General features: G+C 41.2%; 1 pseudogene; it reads left to right on the top strand.

Moving 5' to 3' along the window:
- The first annotated feature begins 6,937 nt into the window (after positions 1-6,937).
- Positions 6,938-7,065, top strand: LOC115941418 (U4 spliceosomal RNA; annotated as a pseudogene).
- Positions 7,066-7,915: the final 850 nt, after the last annotated feature.

Raw genomic sequence — 7,915 nt, 5'->3', positions numbered from 1 at the left:
AGTTCAGGGGAAGAAAAAGGCATTGAGGGAAAGAGGAGCCATACTGAATCCCTCCGAAGTCTTACTATAGATTCAAGTAATATTTATTCAGAATCCCTGGCAGGGTGCTTTTAAGCACTTCTTGGCCTATCTGTGTATTACCACTTGTAAATATGAACTTAGAAAGGTACCTGGGCTAGTCCTTCAGGGAACTCTGGTTGTTGAACGTAATGCCCCAAATTTTAAAGTGGTCCTTCTTTGTAAGTAATGAGTGTTAATCTGTTTGAAGTCCCCATTCATTTTGTTTACAATGTTCTGCTTTGAGTAGTGCCCTTTAATAAAGTGGTTTCTGGGTACCTTTGATTAGAGATCCTCCACCAAAACAAAGTAATCCTTAAAAGCCATAAAACCACAAAGACAAAAAGAACAGGAGAATAACTGAAACAGAATTTTGGAAGCCAGAAAGCAGATGGATACGGGGTAGTTGCTTAGAAAACTTGAGAAACATGAGTTCTAAGCTTCCGTGCTAGAAACTGTGCACTAAGTAACCTGAAATAACGATAGAACATCAAAATGGTTCAGAAATTGATGGCTATGAGGGTCATGCCGTGGTTGGAAAGTGGGGGATCATTCATTCAGTGAATGAATTCAAGTACCATTTTAAGGAGCAGCTGGACTCTCAGGTGCCCACCCTTACTCTGTGTATCTAGGGAACTAGCTCTGTTTCACCTCAACAGAAAATTAGAGACACAGTCTTTGGAAGGGAATAACACAGGGGTCCTGTTGAATGGGAGAGGTTTCTGTAATCTACTGGCATGTAACAAATCATTTCCCCCAATGTAAGTAACATAAAATAATCATCTATTATTATACCTATTATTATACCTATGGGCTGACTGGGCCCAGTTGGACAATTCCCACTATAGCTCTTTAATACAGTTATGAACAGATGGTGGCTGGGCTGGAGTCTCTGAAGGCTTGGATGAGTTGGCTGTTCAAGATGAAGTGCTTACTCTCATGCCTAGCTCTTCAGCTGGGATGACTGGAACAGGCAGCAAATGACCAGATGTTCTTCTTTACACATAGCCTCTCCGTGGAGCCAGTTTGTCTTCATCACAGCTTGGCAGTCTCTGGTGAGTTGAAATTCATCCACAGAGGTTGGCTTCTTCTAAAGCAAGCATTCTGAGAAACCCGGAGGAAAGTACAAAGAATCTATGACATACAGTTGGAAATCACGCAGTATCACTTCTCCCACATTAGGTTGGTAAGAAGAGAGTCACAGGGCCCATCCAGAATCGAGACAAGTGTACTATCTAAACATGTGAATACTAGGAGGTATGGTTCATTGGGAGGCAGAGACATCTTTAGGTATGAGCTACCACAAGAGAACAGACACCAGATATAGCTGAGGTGTGGAGGATATGAAAACAGAGAAACTAAATCTTTTCTTCCTTCCTCACTGAACGCTCAGAATGTCTCAGACCATCCAAGACTGACGTGTACCAATTAACAAGCCCAGGAGACACACAGAGTGCATCAATTCAGCTTTGTATTCCCTACTCCTAAATATGAGAAAATGTTTAAGAAGTAATGGAAAGAGAATAGACCGAGACAAAGAAAGAAATGAAAAGTGAGGAAACAAACAACAATGGGTAAAGAAAACTTCAAATCAGATCTTTAATATTATCAGAGAAAAAAGGAAATACAGTGCCATCTTGAAACAAAAGCAGGATGATATTAAAAAGTAATATTCGGAGAATGAAAAAGAACTCTTGGAAATTATACACACAGAAGTAGACAATGTGTGGGTGGATGGCGTATTGTGAGTTTGTATATGATAAAAAAACATAAAAAATTAAATAAAAAGTTTGGAAGATACAGACTTTAAAATTAAGACACAGAAAATAGAGGGAAAGTTAATATAATTAGAGGATCATTTCACAAGTCCCATGATCCAAATAACAAATATTCCAGAGAAGAACATAAGAAAAGACAGGAAAATTTTCAATAAAAAATTCAAGAAAATTTCCTAGAACTGAAAGAACTGAATTTCTAGTTCAAAGGAGCTGTTATGGATTAAATTGTGTCCTTCCAAAAGATGTTCAAGTCCTAACCCTCAGAATGTGACCTTATTTGGAAATACAGTCTTGGAAGATGTAATCATGTTAAGATGACATCACGAGGGTGGGCCTTAATCCATTATGACTGGTGTCTTTACAAAAAGGGGAAGTTTGGACACAGATACAGATGCACACAGTGAGAAGGCCATTTTAAGACAAAGGCAGAAATTTGGGTGAATCATCTACAAGCTGAGGCGTGCCAAAGACTGCCAAGAAGCTAAGACAGAGAGATGGAAGAGATTCTCCCTCACAGCCCTCAGAAGGAACCAACCATACCGATACCCTGATCTCAGACTTCCAGCCCCCAAAGCTGTGAAACAACAAATTGTTGTTTAAGCCCCACACTTTGTAGTGCTTTGCTACCGCAGACATATGAAACAAATACAGGGGCCCACTGAGTCTCCAATTATATAGATAGAGCTAAACCCACAGCAAAACATAGGATTGTAATTATGGGAACTTGAGTGAGGACAGAAAGAAGACTCTAAAAGCTTCTGGGCAGAGGAGTATAGAAGCATGAACTACTAATTAAGGGTTAGGGTAGAATAAAGATGTGAAATTTCAAACATGTCATTTCACAAGCATCCATAGGATGACAAGGGCCACCAAAATGATGGAGTGAACAAATTAAAAGGAGATGTGAGACTTGGGGAAAAATAACCCAGCATAAGAGACAAATGGGGGGGTTCCCAAGATGGTTTCGAGAGGATTTTAAGGCTAAGGGCTGTGTAGTGGGCTCCGAGAGCAACCAGGTTGGGTTAGGGCATGTCAGGTGACTCTAAACCAGAAAAGAGACAGACAGAGAATATCTCATTTGTTTGAGAAATTTTGTACTTAGGACAAAGGGTAGTGGATGCATGAATAATCATTTGTGGAAAAAAAAATTCCAAGAAAATAATGAAAAGTTGTGCAAGAAAGAAAAGGATATTGTGCTAAACTCAATTGTAAATAGGATTTTCATAACCATATCGATATAAACACTGGATAGTGATTTAAATAAAAATTATAATTCTAATTAGAGAAGATAAGGGAGAATTTTTATTATGCAGGGTGAAAGGCAGAGGTGGAAGCATACTAAATACTCATCTTTTATAGTGAAAAATTGGTAGATAAAGCCTAATACTAAAAAATATAAGTATAAACATGTTCATAGGTATGAAATAATTAGCCCCAAAAAGTGGAAAGTGATTGCCTTTGGGCAACCAGAATGGAAGAGTGGGTGGGTTATTGCTGTTTTTTATCACAAGCCTTGCCATTTAAATATTTTTACATATGCAACTTTGAAGGAACTAAAAATTTGTGAGAGGGAACCGCTTCTGAATAATTCTATATTTGAAGTGTAAAGGTAAATCTATGGCCATTTACTCTAGACCAGTGATTCTCAAAGTGTAAATGTGCCCAGGAATCTATCCGGTATGTCGTTTAAAACACGAGGCTGGACATAAAAAAGAATGAGATCTTGCCATTTGCAGCGATGTGGATGGAGCTAGGGGGTATCATGCTAGTGAAATAAGTCAGTCAGAGAGAGACAAATACCACACGATTGCACTCATATGTGGTATTTAGGAAACAAAACAAAGGGAAAAAAAGAGACAGATGAGAAAACAGAGTCTTGACTGTAGAGAACAAGAGATGGTTACTAGAGGGGAGGTGGGTGGGGGGATGGGTGAGGCAGGTGAAGGGTTAACAGTACCCTTATCCTGATGAGCACTGGGTAATGTATAGAGTTGTGGAATCACTATATTGTACACCTGCAACTAACATAACACCGTATGTTAATTATACTGGAATAAAAAAACAAAACAAAAAACAACCCAGGGCTGGAGTAGGACGTGATATTGTGCATTTACCAGAAGCTCTCAGGCAGTACCCGTTGTGCTGGTCCAAACACCACATTTGGAGTAGCAAGGCTCTGGGGCGGTATTTTCAACTCGAGGTACCTATTTTATTCACATGAAGAGATCTTTACACAGTGCAGATGGTTAGACTATTAAATTCTTTCAATGACCCCCAAATTGCATTTAGCCTAGAGTTCAACCTTCTTAGAATGACCCACAAGGCTCCTCCATGCTTACTTCTTGCCCTGTTCCGCTGGCTCCATGGCCCGTCTCCACCAAGAACTCCCAACGGCTTGCATCCGCCAGGCACCCCGCAGAGCCTGCTCTCTAAATGAGCCAGAGCCGGCCTCTGTGTACTGACTCCTAGGTTGTTTACTTCTTCCCAACAGACTGAGATCTGTTAGCTCATAAGCTGACTAGTGCCAAATTCCAATTTTTATACATCCATTTATTTTAAAAATAGCCCAAACAAGCAGATTTTTAGCCATTTACAGCCTGTCTGCTTTGCATACCCCCAAACCTCACCTCACATCCGCTGGCAATAAATAAGCCCTGGGCCATAAAGATCCCAAGCTGCTGCTGCCCATGGAGCTCTAGGAAGCCTGGACCCCAGGTGGGAAGTCCCCTCCCCAACGCCCCACCCGCCCTCTCCTGCCCCTCCCCCACACCAAGTTTCCTTGCCCTCCTCCTGCCCTTCAGACTAGCAACCCCAGAGCCAAAGCCTTCCGACAGACTTCTGCTGTGAAGGATTCTGCCCTGAACCTGAACCTGTCAGTGTTGCCCATAAAGTTGTATGCATTACTGCCACCTCATGGTCATGTCTTTTTCCTTACTTCGCCCCCAAATCTCACATTCCCCAACCACAAGACTTTAGACACCTTCTAATCCACTCTGTTTTAATTGGCTAATTCTTCTTTACCCTTGAAAACTCATGTGAGGGGCCACATCCCTCCAGGAAGCAGCCTTTTGGCCTACAGCATGGGGAATAGACTAGTGCCCTGCCTTGCAGTCCTCTGCATGGAACCCAATCACAGGTCAGAAGTTCCAAGTTATATTTACCTTTGCTGACCTCTACAATACCATGGGGGAAAACCTTGCTTTCCCTATAGATAAATGGGGCCTGGGTTTTTACTCAGTAGGCCAATGTTTATGGAGCGACAACTATGCACCAAATACAGTCTCGGGATTGGATAAAATAATGGAATTTCTGTTCTTATGGACAAGATTCAGGCCAGCAGTACGAAGTACAACACAGCCCCAAAAATTCTAATTTCATCCTCTCTTGAAGTTAGGATACCCTCAGATTGCTCCTCTCATTCTAGACTATGTCTTTGGGTGTCCAAGCAAAATCATTAATGCCTGTGCCTTACATGGAAGTGCTCCGGGCCTTTGAATTGCTTTATAAATTGTACTGAATGCAGACAGACTTTGCAAGAGAACTCTTAGCAAAACTGCAGGGGCCGTCGTGGTCAAACCCAGTATGGAGATGAAGTTGCCACGTATCAGGTGCATATCCTGATGAAGATTCCAAGTTTTCTTTCCTTCATTTCAAAATTTTCTCTGGTTATAAATATTACACATGATAGGATATCATGAGAATACAATTAAGTTTAAAGAAAGTAACATTACCATTGACATATGAGCCTGGCTGACATTCTGCTGTATTTCCTCTGCTTTGTTTCTATGCCTCTGTATTAGGAGATGTATGTTAGCTGTTGTCCCAGCTCAACGTCTATTCCAGCCATCACCTTCTTGCTGGACATCTAAATCCCCTACAGGTTTCCAGATTTCCCATCAGGGGACGGTTTGCAGGTAGCAGTTGGATGAAGGAAGATGCCCAGAGGCACTATGCCGGTAATCGTGACATTCCTGAATTAGCAACAAGAGGACTATTTGGCTTGAAGTCAGTGTCTACACTTGCCTGGCACTTGCAAAGGAAAGCTCTATTTTCCTCCCCAGGGATGGAGGTCTTTCAGTTCCTTCCTCCCATCTGCTTATTCTCTCCGGCTGCTTCCTCCTCTTCGCAGCTCAAAGTCTTTCAGGGAGTAGAAAAACCTGCTCCTCAAGCAAGCCTGTGAATATTTTTATGCGACACATCATTAGCTTGCAACTTCCGTCTTTGAGATTTACAGTCTTTAGAGCTGTTCCTGATGTGGGTGATCTATGCCTACCATGCGAAACAGGCTTGGAAAAAGGCCCCCTCCAGTGAGAAGGAGAGAATTCTATGATCCAGGAAGGAGAGGAAGATTCAAAAGAATTAAGCCTGATACAGATTAATAATCCTGCCACAACTGTATGTACCTTTTATTGTACGTGATCATAAAGCATACATAGTCAATTTTGTGTCTTGATTTCTTTCACTAAATACTATGTTATAAACATTTTACCCAAGTCACGAAATATTCTTTGAGGACTCCATTCCACAATATTCACTGTAGAATATTCCATCTTCTGGTCTGCTCGCTGCTTAGCTGGTTGCCACTTGGTAATTTCGTGGTAAATGTGGTAAATGTAGTGGTAAAAAGCCCAGGCTCTGGGTTCACCAGCCTGAGCCAGAACCCCAGGTCTCCTACCCACCACCTCTGTGACCTTGGAAAAGATACTTAACCCCTTAGTGCTTTCTCTATAAACTGGAATATTAATATTACCTATCTCCAAAAATTATAAGGAAGTTTAAAAGTTAATATACAAAAATAGCTATAAACAGCGAAAAGTTACATGTAGTTATTGTTGCTACAGTTATTTGATTTTTGAATTGTTACTAATGTTTCATTTTTTAAACAACTATGAATATGTATGTGTATATATCTCCATGTCTTTTAGACATAATTGTAGAAGTTGAATTAACAGACTATGAATTTTTATAGGCTCTGTATTTATTTTGCCATCATTTATTGGTAAGATAATATAATTTTACACCCACACAGCAGTTAAATGTTCTCCCTTCAATAAATTCTCCATCAGCCAAGGACAGTAGTCTTTTTAAAAACAGACTGGATCAGCTTTGGAGAGTGGCAGTATCGTAGCCAATGAGGTTTATCCAAGGCGCGATTATTGCTAATTACAAACATACTGGACCAAGTCCCTCCCAGATTCCTTAGCCTAGCTTTGGGGGATCTGCATATAGTGCCCCACCCACCTCTCTCCTTCCCCTGACGCTTTTCTCTGGCTGGTTCACTGTATTCCAGCCACACGGGCTTCCTTTCCATTCCTAAGCAAGCCCACTGTCTTCCAATTTCTAGACCTCAAGTCCTTTAAACATCCTGAATTCCCTCTGCCTGGAATGTCTTCCTGCCCCCATGCTAGCTCTAGTCTCCCAACCTTGTCTAGTTAACTCTTGGTCCAACACATACACTCAAGCATCAGAACATGGTCTTCCTCCACTTATATACACTCAGGACATTGTCTTTTGCTCCACAGCGCTTAATGCAAATGTAGTTAGTTAACTGATTAATTACATAAGGATTTCTAGAAAGTTCTCTGGGCTTGTCTCTAAGCTCTTGAAATAGAAATTGTGACTGGCTTCTGGATGATCGCTGTATTTGGGTTGTCTTTTACAAGCGCAAAGTAAATACTTAATACTTGTTGAGTGAATGAAAAAGGATAGTAAAGAAGGTTCACATAACTGGATCTTGTTTTCCTTCTTGTAATAGTTGTCTTTAAAATTTCCACTCACTTATTAAAGTGTATTTTGTGCCTTTCTCCCCTACTTAAACACCCCAGCAGAAGCACCAGGTAGGTCTTCACCCATTAACTCAGGCCATATCCTCCCTACAATCCAGGCTAAAGGCAGAGGCTTTTTCTCTGAGAGCCTCTAGCCTGAGACCCAGATACAGGGTTGGGGGAAGGTACAACACCATAATAAAATATGGGATTAACCAGATTAACTGAGCCCATTGCCCTCCTTCCCCCACTTAGCTCACTGATCACTGGCAATGGGCTTATAACCCCCAGACAAGGGTTGGAGGATTTCTCTCT

The sequence above is a fragment of the Leptonychotes weddellii genome, chromosome 13, assembly GCF_054177405.1.
Source record: "Leptonychotes weddellii isolate Sample4059 chromosome 13, ASM5417740v2, whole genome shotgun sequence".
In the NCBI taxonomy this organism is placed as follows: domain Eukaryota; kingdom Metazoa; phylum Chordata; class Mammalia; order Carnivora; family Phocidae; genus Leptonychotes; species Leptonychotes weddellii.
The sequence above is the reverse complement of the archived record's forward strand: the minus strand, read 5'-3'. Positions and strand labels throughout refer to the sequence as shown.